The sequence below is a fragment of the Phacochoerus africanus genome, chromosome 15 (assembly GCF_016906955.1).
Source record: "Phacochoerus africanus isolate WHEZ1 chromosome 15, ROS_Pafr_v1, whole genome shotgun sequence".
NCBI classification, from domain to species: Eukaryota; Metazoa; Chordata; class Mammalia; order Artiodactyla; family Suidae; genus Phacochoerus; species Phacochoerus africanus.
The window spans coordinates 96665265-96679713 of record NC_062558.1 but is presented as its reverse complement, the minus strand read 5'-3'; the positions used below and the strand labels follow the sequence as shown (position 1 = coordinate 96679713).

The 14449-nt window shown below is 33.3% G+C and overlaps 1 protein-coding gene across 7 annotated transcripts in view; it reads right to left on the bottom strand.

Annotated features, from left to right (window-relative positions):
* PCDH15 (protocadherin related 15) overlaps positions 1–14449 on the bottom strand; it is a 734454-nt gene that overhangs the window by 357710 nt on the left and 362295 nt on the right. The gene's annotated exons all lie outside the window — the stretch shown is intronic.

Sequence of the window (14449 nt, the reverse complement as noted above, 5' to 3'; positions counted from 1 at the left end):
GGGAATGTCCATATGCTGCAGGAGCAGCCCTAGAAAAGGCAAAAAGACAAAAAAAAAAAAATGACTCTAAAGTCTGTGCTTTTTGGAGCTCTCTGATTTTTCCATCATTATGTGGATAAGGCCACTGCTTCTGGCCCTCACTTATCTATTTGACTGTACCTCCCACTATTATATTTCTCATTCTCTGAACTCTAACATGTTTAGCTTTATTTTTCTGATAAAAAAATTTCATTTACAAAATTCATTATGTAATAATATGAGTACTTTTATGGTAATATCGGTTTATTAAGGAGAATAGAATTCTTTTGGGGGAAGATAAGATTTTGCTTAATTGGTACTCAAAGTTAGTGTTCTCTATCATCAAGTAGATTGAAAATGTTTATCTGTCAAAAACCATATTTTCTCATGATTCTAACAAAAACAAGCATCAGTCAGATTTGGCTTGTGGCTTATACTTTGCAATCCATGGCCCAATTCCAGAAGTCTATATTCTTAAGCTTGGTATTCAAAGATTTTCCAAGATCTGGCTACAATTTACTATCCTTTCATCATATTTCCCACTACCTCCATTCTATACTACTCTAGTCAAACTAAAATACTTATCATTCATTGTAAACCACCTACATTTTCCCAAGTGCAACCCCTTATTCATGCTATTCCCAACATGATCTCTCAATATCAAAATAGTTCAAGGTTCTGCTCAAATGACACATTCTTTTGAGTTTAGCTGGAATTACTCCTTTATTCCTTTGAAAACTCACAGGACAGGCATTGCCTATTTCAGATCACTTATACATGTTTCATTTCTTACACTAGATTCTGAGAATCTTGAGCACAAGTGCTATGATTAGTTCATGTTGGTATCTCACCATATAGCATGAACAAAAATAATTGTAGAATTCAAGCAAATAATTGTAGCATCCAACAAATAATTGTAGAATTCAAGATTGAACACTGAAGAATGATTCATATTAGAACTTCTGCTGTTACTCAATTTTGAGTTGCTTCCCCCTCCTCTGCTTTATTTCTAATTCAATTGTAACTAGATCCCTGTATCAAAGTCCTTCAATTTCACCACATGATGTGAGCTTTGTTTCTCTGGCTGGATCCTGACAGATACAACTAATATAAGTGCATATAAACCATGAGAATTAATGCCACTTAATCACCCATCAAAGTACAAGGAAGGAGAGCACAGAGACTAAAAATTTCCTAGAGCAGTAAGTTAGGTAGGGGTTTTCCACAGTTTTTATTTTTCTTATAAAAATGTGCCACACCTTTTCTGTTTTCAACATTTTTGCATTTTCTATTTCTTTAGCCTTTTATCTCATGCCTCAGGTCTCAACTAAAATGGCCCTTCCTCAGAGAAGCCTTCCCTTGACCACTCCAGCTAAAAAAACCCTTTCATTTATTTGCATTCATGTTACTCAAGATGCATTGTATTAACCATAGCATGTATCAGTGCTTGGGATTATCTTATTTATTGAAATTTTAATTTTCTGTCTCTTTACACTAAAATGTATATTCCATGAAGGTATATGATCATAATTTCTATATCCCTAGTACCCAAAACACTGTCTTGAAATAAAAGTCTCTCTCCCTTTCACTCATTCTGAAAGATAGATAGATAGGTAGATAGACAGATAGATAGATAGAATGTACATATATATATAACTAATGAACTAAAACTTTTGTGGATGATTAAAAAAAAAAGACAAGGAGTTCCCGTCATGGCGCAGTGGTTAGTGAATCCGACTAGGAACCATGAGGTTGTGGGTTCGATCCCTGACCTTGTTCAGTGGGTTGGGGATCCGGCGTTGCCATGAGCTGTGGTGTGGGTCACAGACATGGCTCGGATCTGGCGTTGCTGTGGCTCTGGCGTAGGCCAGTGGCTACAGCTCCAATTCAACCCCTAGCCTGGGAACCTCCATATGCTGCGGGAGCGGCCCAAGAAATGGCAAAAAGACAAAAAAAAAAAAAAGACAAGGTTTTCCTTGTTAAGAAGCTTAAAAATATAAATGTAAGACAAGATCAATTACTATATAGCACAGCTAATTATTTAAAATAGTGCATACTTTGTAGAACTTTCTACGAAATAAATTTGGAGGGCAGAGATTGGGGGATAACTACGAATCTGAGGAATGTGAATATTACTTCCTGTTCTTGCAGAGTGTTACAGCCTATCAAATGTTTTACTTCATTTAATCTTCACAGGAGCACTGTGATGTACATCAAATTACTAATTTATTTTACAGAGAGGTTAAAGGATACCAAAAGCACAAATCCAGTGGTAAAATAAAGAAAACAGAGTTTGTGGAAAATGCCACCTTCTTTGGCTAATTTTTCACAAATATGAATTTCCTAATTGGGAAAAGTAAGTCAAGTAAGGGGAAAAAAAAAACCCTGCTACTATGAGGACATGTATGTTTTTTGATATTTATTTTGCTGAAAACATCACAAATTAATTTCCTAAAATAATAAACTTATGGATTTATATGTGTAGAGGTGTGTATGCTTTCAGTATATTCCAGTAATCAATGGAACTAAAGTAAGATGTGAAAATCTATTTTCCCTGATTTTAAATAAAATCATACAATGGAACCATTCATTTTCAAGCAACATAATTGTGAAACTGACATTACATGGAAGCTATCCATATTTCCCCATTTTATATGTACAGATAATCAATTAAAAGGTATCAAAAAATGGCTTCTATATGCATAGTACTGTGCATGAGATCTGGTTCCAAAATGACCTGTTAGATGACATCTGTTCAGTATTAAAATAGCCTAGAGATGAAAACAATCTCAGATATTTCACATTTAAAAGATAAGTGGCTAACTGGTAAATTGATAATCTATCAGTGATTCTTTTCTTTTCTGGGGTCATCCTCCTCTGGTTTTATTTTTACCCAATATTCCAGAGCCATTTCTGCCAGTGATGAAAAACTAGAGATGTGGTTGCTTAGATACAGCAAATCCTGTATAGCCAAGGGGAAGATGAAGGTCAAAGAATGAATTAGATTGATGTCTTGTTCTTGTTTGAAAACAGATTTTATTTGTTTTGCTGACAAAGTAGGAAAATATGGACAGTCAAGGAAGGGAAGACATAGTATTTTTGCTATAAAATGAAATTCACCAAGAAATAACAAACATAAAGAAAAACAATAGTGAATATTATTACAGTAATAATTCACTTAGAACTGAGAGGCTATGAACCTAAATATTTACTATTTCCTCTCCCAAAATGGGTCAGATTATAGTTTCAACTGAGGAAAAATCCCGGACTCACCTTAAATATAAATAACTGCTAAAGGGCAAGCACAATGATATAACACTGGTTTAGGGGCAGAGTTGGAAGTACAATCAAGCCCAGCCCTGAGCTTTCTATATATATAAAAAAAACAACCTTTATGCAAAAATTTATCTCCTTAAATATATTTTTGAAATACTTGTTTATGCACTTAAATTTTTCTAGTGAAAACAATTTGATAATGTAAATAAAGACAGTAAAATAATAACCAATATGAAGTCTCAAAATTAGTAGGAACAATATTTTAATAACTATGATAGCCATATTTTTACAAAAATCTTGTCTAGCACATATTATTAAACCCTTATTTTAATGCTATAGCTCACAATAGAAAACCTTGATATAAAACTTAAAATCCTTTTTACTTTCTATTTAGCATTTATATTTCTTATTTGTACTTGAAATATGAAGTTTGTGCTCTCTAATATGAGCGAATTAAAAGGACAATTTTTCTTTTGCTATGCATCCTTCAGAATTTTCTTATTCACTTTCAATCTTATAAAATGTATGTATTCCAGGAAAGCTTCTTGAAAAATTATACAACTTCAGCATTTGAGGAGACAGTGACCTAGAATTACTTTAAAAGTAATCTTCACCATAATAGAATGCTGCAGGAGGGCTAAAAGTTTCACTTTTAGAAAATAACAAGTTGTATGACATTCAATAGGCCTTGACTAAATAGACCACAGCCTTGGAAAGAGAATTACTTTCACCACTGGCCCTCTGGCCAACATATTGTGTTCTGACACTTGCCCCTGTCAGAGGTCGCCTCAGGATTAGCTGGAACTGGGTCCTGAGGGGGCCCTGAATGGGTTCAGAATCAGAATGTACCTTGGTTGTGGTGGCAGCACAGGGAGATGAGAAATTATCATGAATAGTACTGGAGAATCAAATCAAAGTTGGATGTAGTACATGTAACCCATGTCAGCTAGGCTGGATCGGGACAGAAATCTTCAAAGACAAATGAAATAGAGACAGAGCGGAGATGAGAAGGGGTAGAAAACAATAGAGGGACAGCAGCAAAGAGTAACCTCTGAGTAAATTTCATCAACGCTTACTTGTAATTCTTGTGACTTTCCTTCCTTTACTGTGGTCGGCCATTTAAGTAACCCAAAGTGAAATGGACAAGGACATTATTGGAGATTAATTCTTCTTTGGGTGCTTCCTGAAGCCTAGAGAAATCTGTAGGATATGGACTCAATTTAGTCCTAGAAACTCATTCTCCATGTTGCATTCTGGTAAATTCTTTGACACTTTCAGAAATCCCTGGACCAAGGGATAACAATTTACCCGCAAATAAGCCTTAGTCCTTCCAGAGGAGAGAGCAAGGGAACAGAAATGATAATTATTTCGGTATAAAATGTAATTAAGACTACAATCTAGACTTAAGAAAAAATTTCCTAAGTATTATAGGGATTAGGATAAAGCTTTTATGATAGTGACAGGAGCATGGCTGCTAAATTTAAGCCACTAGAAACAAGGAAGACAATGGGAAACAAAAAAACAAAAACAGAAACTTTAATTCATTTTGAAGAAATTATTTCTTACATAATAATAGTAATGATACTTATAAGGAATATAAAATCACAATATGCTTTTAAACATATATTGGAGAATAAAATAATGTTTTAAAATACAGTAAATACCGTGTTATCATATATCAGATTAACTTTGTTAAAATTAACTATAGTTTTGTCACTATTATGATTTATATACATATCCCTCCCTAGGAAAGACAGAGAAAGCCTATTACTTTTTTTTTTTTTAGCGTTTAATTTGTACACAGCCAAGGGTTACCCAAATAAGGTCACTGCATTCTTATTAGTTTTGAAAGATTTTAAATTTAATTTAATATAATCTTTTGGATATTTAGACATACCGTCATATTTCTGCCAACATTGGCCTCTCTTTTCTCAATGTTTAAAATAATTATTTTCATTTTTTTTAATCTTAGTAAATTTGTATGAACTTCTAAATATTCTTAACAGTTTTAGTGTACAACCCTTTCTTGATTCTTTTGTTCTTGTGTTTTTAAATGGCTTTAGGTTTTATTGTTAACAATGATTTCTAGTGTTAGTTTCAACAGATAACCTTCATAATATTTAAGCAAGTACTTTATTTATGAGCATGCTTTCTATCTAAATGTTAACTATTAATGCAGTCTTATACTTTTAAGGATAAAACATCTATAAAGTATTTGTAAACCATTTAGAGAAAAAACAAAAAAAGGAAACTTCAGAAGGAAATGTAGATCATGTCATATAAAACATAAAATCTTTACTATCTTGTCTATACTAGGATAACTATTGTTTATCAAAAAGGTATAGAGATTTTCAGCTACATAAAATTTTAAAATAAGTATGAAAAAGATATTATTAATACAATTAGTGAGCAAATTACAGGTTATAGAAATATATTACCATCAATCAGAATAAAGCCTACTATCTAAAACAATACTAGTACCAAATTAATAACAATAACATTGTTTCAAATAGATGAGAAAAAGCAAATGACCAATTGGAAAAATTGATAAAAATATAGACAAATCACAGATGAGTTAATTATATGGCCTATAAACATCTGGAAAAATGCTCAGATTCCTTAGATTTTTGGATAGGATTTTTGGATATAATAAACACAACTATTAAAAACAAAACAACATAGGGATTTCCCTTGTTGTGCAGTGGGTTAAGGATCTGACATTGTCACTATAACAGCTTGGTTTGCTGCAGGTTCAATCTCTGGCCCAGGAATTTCCACATGTCAAGGGCACATTCAAAAAATAATATAAAAAATAAAACATATTAGATTTATACCTGAAGATATTTAGATATTTTCTAACAAATATTTTTTAAAAAAGAAAAAGCAAAATACCTAAAAATATGTGTATGTTTCTATTCTGAAGAAAGATATATTACATATTTTATTATATAAGTATTAAGAATTGAATGTTAGAACACATAAAACTCAGTGTTGAAATCAGAAAAGAAGGAGAACAGAAAGCAAACAGGAAAGATAAGCGCAACAAAAATTTTCATCAATAAAACAGCAGGTATGAGTATGTGGGAAATTATCTAACCTTATATGCATAAATAAATAAATTTTAAAAGCAGCTATTGCTGTGTATGGTAGGGTGTCAAGAGATGTTTATTTCCTTCCTCATAACTGATTGTATTATTACAAATGTAATTAATAACAAACTGAATTTATATTATAAATATAATTAATAACAAACAAAACTTTTTTTGATATTAAAATTTTTCTACCTAGAAGAAGGATTAAAGTACTTAAATTTTCTTATTTAATTTCTCAAATAAATCAAAGCTATTTACCCATTCTCTTATTCATGGAGCTTAAGAACCTATATGAAATGACAATAAAACCTATCTTCCCCTTCTCACTACTCTGGCCTTTATCCAATATCTTTGGATGGAAAAAAAATGGTAAAAGGTGATTCTTCTCTTATCAACAAAGAAGAAGATAAATATGTTGCATAGTCTGGGTCTTAGAAACAGATTGAGACATTTTCACATTGTTTATTGTTGTACTTAGCATGATACTCAATTTGTCAGAATGTTGATACTCAATTTGTCAGAATGTTGATACTCATTTGAGAACAGGTCCCTACAATTATCCTATCAGGATGCTGGATGTTGAGAAAAAAACCTACTCACCTGAGGCATAAGCCAGGGAGACAAGTGATTTATGTTTTTTGGTTTTGGGTTTTTTTTTGTCTTTTTAGCACCGCACCCACAGTATATGCAGGTTCCCAGGCTTGGGGTCGAATTGGAGCTGTAGCTGCTGGGGATCCGAGCCATGTCTGCAACCTACACCACAGCTCAGGGCAATGCTGGATCCTTAACCCACTGAGCAAGGCCAGGGAGTGAACTCATGTCCTCATGGAAACTAGTTGGGTCCGTTAACCGCTGAGCCCTGACAGGATCTCCGATTTATGTTTTTCAACGCTGCCAATCCAGTGAAAACGGAAGGTGGTGGCTGTGTTATGGTATATTAGTGTCATTGACATCTTTTCTTTTTTCTTATCTATAAATCTAGTAAATATTAAGTATCATTTAATGTTCATTGCTGTACAAGACAAATATCCAAATTTCTGTGGATATACAATAGATGCTAATTTCTCACTGAGAGGAAGTTCAAGGTCTCATTTAGTTACTCAGGTTGATGGAGACTCTCTCGTTTTCTATTTGTGGTTTCCTGAAGTATGCTAGGGAGAGGGTTGAATATTTTACAGGAGATTGTACCTGGAGAGAAGTTAGGTACTAAAACTGAGTTTCTGATTTGCTCACTGAATAAACATTTATTGGAATCTAGCATACTAATCACTGGTCTAGACGTTAGAATATAAGAAATATTTTAACACATACCCCAGCTTCTCATCACTTATGTTTTATTGAGTGAAAGAATGAACAAAACCACAAATATTGTCTTATGTTCAAGGAAATTTTCATTGATTAAGCCATTCTTTGATTAATAAATTTTCCAACAACTATCAGGGGAAGACTCTCTATGCCATTTTTTAAATAGTATTTCCTTATTTCCCTTGGATACAATAGAGTACTTGACACTTTCTATTTCCAAGATTCTTAAAACATACCCTGCACTAAATCTGGATATCTTTTGGTAATTTTTATCATTCTAGCAAGTATAGCTGCATTTTCTCAATATCATAATCATTAAAAAGTGAGCAACGGAAATTTAATTTGTAATATATGCAAGAAACATTCAATTAGTTCTAGTCGTTGTTAGGCAGCATATGTTCAGCTTTCAGTGAAGGTGAAAGAATAAAGATAAATGAGAAACTGAAAGAAAACAATTCAATATGCTTTTTTAAGAAACAACACTATTAAAAAGCATGTGTTTTCTACAGAACAAATGCAACAGAACTTTTTCACAAATTGGTGGTTAGTGAGGTGTACCAAAACAACTTTGTAGTGAACAATGAATACAGCTGAATGAATCAGAGTGAAGAGGAAATAACATAATTTATTCTGGCAATGGTATTCTAGGGACTGAAAGTTTAAAAAAAAAAAGATGAAAAGAATTGCATGGGTATCTGATCATGGTGTTTATCAAATTGCTTTTTCTATATATTATAAGCTTTACAAGAATTGTCTCCAAGGGAATAATTATGGTGAAAGCCATGTGAAATGCATTATGAAATATGATTCTTCACTTGGTATCAGGCAAAATCTCAGGTACAATTCAGGCAAAAGTGAGAAATTCAATTGAAAGTTCCATTTGCTACAATTTGATGATTGTGATTAAAGAATCATAAAAAGTTTCTCTTTGACATTCCATTTTTCCTTTCCAAAAGCAGTCTACCGCAATTTCTATAGTCTTCTTTCCTCTTAAGGATGGGGCTACCTATTGATGTTGAGTTTTTCTTTTTTCAGGAAAAGAAACCTATAATCAGCTATTTCTGGAGAACCACTTGATTTTATCAACAAATACATTAAAAATTCAATAGGTTCTATAGAGATTTTTTAAATAGTACATATATTAAATTTGAGAATGATCATTATTATGATGATTATTGGTATAATTTTAAAACATGTCACCTAGAGTGAATTATTGCATATTTTGTCTTAGAAATGTTCATTCTGTCTCTGAATTCCTTTAACACATTGTGCTGTGAGGTAAGAAAATAAACTGGCTATTGGATAGTCATTTATCTTTAGTCTTATATTCCTTATAAGACTGCTATTCCATGGAGGGAAGGAAGGCTTTCTCTCTTATCATTGTATCCACCACAGCAATCAGCACATTGCTCAGGATATAATAAGTGTTTGTTTATTATCTAATGAATAAATAAACAAATTCAGAATTTTTACAGACATCATTCTTGATGTCTTTAAAAAAATAACTTCATGAATTGTGTCAGTTATCTCCTGAGTAGTCCTAGGGATTCTTTGGAAGGTGAGGATTGGTGGGGGGTGAGGATCATACTATCCTGATTGTTACCTGTGTTAAAAGGGCTCTAGCTATAGTATAATGAGAACTGTATCAATTTTATTTTCCGCAATGATTGTAACTTATGTGGTGCATAATAATAATATTACATCTGTCACCTTGTAAGAAAAATAAACACTTGTAAAGAATTTGACTTTACTCTCTCCTTTCCCCCTAATAGTCACAACTCAATAAAAAATTGCCTGGTGATGACTTAGTGCCAGGAAATATTTCAGGTACTTGGGCTATAAAAGTAAACAAAGTAGGTCCTGCTCTAATGGAAAGTTCATTTTTATGAATTTTATAAGAGAAGCCAGAAAACAGAACACAAAAAATAAACATATGTTGGATGTTTATGAGTGCTATAGAAAGAAAATAAAAGAGTATAAGAGGTGAAGGGCATCCTGGAAAATGGAAGATTGCTATTTTGTATTATTTTGGTCATAAAAATCCTATTTGTAAAGTTAACATTTGAGAAAGTTCTAACGAAAGTGAGAGAGCCAGCCCCAGGGATACCCTGAGAAAAAGAGTACCAAACATAGGGAACATCAGACAAAGGGCCTGAGAGGAAATGCACATATTATGCCAGGAGAAGAGCAAGGGGTGTGGCTTGAGTGGAAAGAATAATGACAAGAGAATCACAGGAGATGAGGTTGAGCAGTAGCTCATCCAGGGTCTGAGTTCAAGGACAGATGGCAAAGCTTCTTGGATAGAAGAAGCTGAAATTTCCCAGTAAAGTGGAATTGCACTCCCTCGAGAAATGAAAACAGGTATTTATATCTCACAGAGTCTAGAAAGCACAAAATCAAGTTGCTGGCAGATGTGATCCCTGGTGAAGGCCCTTTTCCTGGCTTATAGATGCCCACCTTCTCACTGTGTCTTTACAGGCAGAGAGAGAAAGACTTCGGCTGGTCTTTCTTTTTCTGCTTATAAAGACACTTACTGCATCATGGGTTCCCCACCCTCATGACCTCATCTAAAGCTAATTATTTCCCAAAGTCCCTGTCGCCAAATATTATCACATCGGGGTTAGGACTTTAAGGTATGGATTTTGTGGGGACACAATTTGGTCCATAGAACATTTACTCCTTCAACTAACGCTTGTGCTGAGTTCATGCCCTTTGATTATTTACAACTTCTGTGCATATTTCTCCTTTTATCTACCATTCTCTTTGGGTAATTAAATTTTCTTTCCTAGCATTTTATTTCATAATCTGCAATCTTTTCAATTCACCTGAATATTCAAGCTGAACATAAATTCATTTCTAGTGATCCCTGAAAGTTAACACATGATCCTAAAGGGAACACCATTTAGATATAATTAAAAACTAAAAAAGAAAAAAAAAAGTAAAACTGCAATTTGATATAATTTCATTTCTTTTATACTGATTTTTTTTGACAATACTATTATACAGGTTTGGTTCTAATTACTCGTACTGACAATGACTGTATGAATTCAAATTCTGTGTATTTGGTTCCAAATCATTATATATGCTCAAAATGTCCATATTATAGGGACAAATATGAATTAAAAAATTTATCAGTAAAGTCCATGCAAATAGCTAAATTTTTCCAAAAAGTGAGACTCTGAGAATAGTCAGACAACAGATTTTAATCTGATCCTCTCTTAAAACTGCAGCTATTTATTTAATACATAATTTTAATCATTTAGGAGTTCCTGCTGTGGCACAGTGGGTTAGGAATCTGACTGCAGTGGCTCAGGTCACTGCAGAAGCACAGGTTTGATCCCTAGTTAAGAGCATCAGGGTTAAAGATGCTGGGATTGCCACAGCTGTAGGTTGCAGCTGCTGCTTGGATTCAATCCCTGGCCCAGGAACTTGTATATTCTGTGGGTGCAGCCACAAAAAATAAAAATAAAAAATTTAGCATAGTTCCCACTGTGGCTCAGTGGGTTACGAATCTGACTAGTATCCATGAGGATGTGGGTTTGATCCCCGGCCTCACTCAGTAGGTTAAGGATCTGGCGTTGCCATGAGCTGCAGCATAGGTTGCAAATGTAGTTCGGATCCCGAGTTGCTGTAGCTGTGGTGTAGACTGACAGCTGCAGCTCCAATTTGACCCCTAGCCTGGGATCTTCCATATGCTGCAGGTACATCGCTTAAAAAAAAAAAAAAAACCCACAAAATTTAATTGTTGATATTTCATTCACATTAACATGTGATGTTCTTATATATAAATATCTGATGTATATCATATTCCTTTCTTCTCACCACAAGCATTGTATGTTTCTCCCAAGGGTACAGGCTTTATTTTTAGTTAACTATTGGACTTAGCATTATTTAGCAGTTCCTTATCTTTATTTAACCTAACCAAAGAGGAAGTATATAAGGTACAATGAATAAAATGCAATGATCCTGACACTCACTATTTGCTCTCAAATTATACATATGCATATATCATATATAATGATATATCATATAGATTTGTTTTAGGGCTCGTGCCAATAGAAATAAAATCCTTAGCTCTGACAGATGCCTACAACACAATCTCATTATCATCCTTACAGTGAGATTGCACCACTCTCATCCCAATGTAAGAAAGAAAACCTGCTATCAGACCTCTTACCCAGGAGCAAAGAATTGTGACTCATCATTTAAAATAATGCCTGCTGGTCATCATAGCATTTAAGGCCCCAAGGACACTGAGGATAGAATTTTAATTTTGTTTATAGCCATCTACAGATATATTTTCTATTTATAGCTCACTAAAATTCAATTAGGTAGCCTATTATTTGATTAATTATACAGCTATCAAATCATTCAGGACTCTTGCTGTTTCAACAACAGTGAGAAAATATTCTTTCATCACTGTATATATGCAACTATTTGTGGTCTAAATTAATATTCTAGCCATTAATATTAACATTGAAATTATTTCTATCAAATATGATAGTTTGATGACAATGATACATTCCTAAAGTAAAATCAATAGAAAAGGTGTTACTGCAAATATATCTTTAAATATAATCCTTTAAATCTTAAAATATAATTTATGGAAGAAAGTAGGGAGTAGGATTTTGTTGAATATTTTAAGACAAATCTCTATTTCCATAAAATTGGAAGACCATCTTTCACGAAAATCAATTAAAGACATATAATATTTTTCTTGGAATATATTCTGAAAATGTTTTGGGGTATGAACTATAAACTTGATGTGATTTCAAGTTTTTTCATTGGCAATTGACAAATGTATGAGAGGGAATATTTTGAGGAAGAGGAGACAGTTTTTGTTAACTTAATTATTATTCAAAGGATTTTACCAAGTATACACAATGTGACCCTTACAGGAGATTGACTATAAAATTAAAATAATTTGATAATACAGTAATGATTTCCTTTAAAAAAAGATAGGTTTTCTAAAGTGGGGCACAAAGATAATCATGGTTTTTCTTACTAACTGCATCAAAAAGCACACCAAAATCTTCTCTTGGCTGCCTTATAGCAAATAGAAAATTTCATATTCCTGGGAAGCAACTATTAACCTCAATTTATATACCATCATAAAGCCATAATTAATAATGTATAAATTTAGATATAAATACATTTAATAGATTTAAATTTCTACAAATGTTAACATGAAGTATTTCTGAAAACTATTTTAGAGAATATTGGCCAGAAAAAGGACAAATTGTTGTACCTAAGGGAAAACATCTTGGCTAGTGAACTTATCATCAGAATGTATTAAGTTAGTAAATTTACCAAAACAAAACTATGTTAATAGTTTAACAGGTTAATGAAGCTATTTTACACAACCATATTCTCTAATCTGAATGTAAACCCATTAAAAACCAATAAGAAAAGGCAGGCAAATCATGCTATTTTTATTTATTTAAATAGACACTTGTATGTAATTACAATCTGAAGAAAAATTACAGTGGTAATAATGCTATACTTAGAAATGAATGATATTGAAAATACCACATAAAAAAGGAAAAACATATTGACTACAGCAAAAGCTGAAACTGTATAGAAAATATAAATGCACAAAGTAAGTAGAAATAATGTAAGAGCATAAATTAATGAAAGACAAAAATAGGGGTTCCTGTCATGGTGCAGTGGAAATGAGTCTGACTGCATCCATGAGGATGCAGGTTTGATCCCTGGCCTCACTCAGTAGGTTAAGGTTCTGGCTGTTGCCGTGAACTATGGTGTAGGTTGCAGACATGGCTCAGATCTGTTGTTGCTGTGGCTGTGGCATAGGCCAGCAGATACATCTCCAATTCAACCCCTAGCCTGAGAACCTCCATATACCACAGATATGGCCCTAAAAATTAAAAAAAAAAGAATTAAATAAATAGACAAACTTCTAGCTAAACTGATGATTAAGAAAAAAGAAAAAGAGAAAGAAAAACAGCAGGGTATAAAATAATTAACTAAAAGAGAGCCATAACCATTTGTGTAGTGGATTAAAAAAAAAAAAATAGGCGTTCCCTTCATGGCTCAGCAGTAACAAAACCAACTAGTATTCATGAGGACACAGGTTTGATTCCCTGGCCTCACTCAGTGGATTGGGGATGTGGCATTGATGCAAGCTGTGGTAGAGGTCATGGACACAGCTCAGATCGGGTGTTGCTGTGGCTGTGGTATAGGCCAGCAGCTACAGCTCTGATTTAAACCCCTAGCCTGGAAACTTCCATGTGCCATGGGTGCAGCCCTAAAAAAAAAAAAGACCAAAAAAAAAAAAGATATGAAAATACTTGCTCACCAACCTACTTCTGAATATATAGATAAAAGACACTGTTATCAAAAAACTGAACAAAAAAAAGACTCAGAAGAGTTTTAAAAGAAACAGCATACACAGATCATGAAAACAGTAAATCAATAAATAGATAAATAGTCAACATCTATCTTTCCCAAAGTATAGGCCTGGAAAGTTTGTCAGGAGAACATAAACCATACATTAAGAACTCTCAATTACAATTGCTTGCCACTTTTAGAATACACCAGCTATACTCCTGACTCAGAACCTTATACTTTCTCTGTCCTCTGGAACATCCTTTCTCTTCCATCTCTAATCTTTGTATGTCACATTCTCAATGAAGTTTACTGTGACTACTCATCTAGTGTTCTGTCATTTTCACCAGTATTCCCAATCTTTCTTAGATTTCCAGAGCTTAGAACAGGATTCAGGGCATAATAGGCAGTCG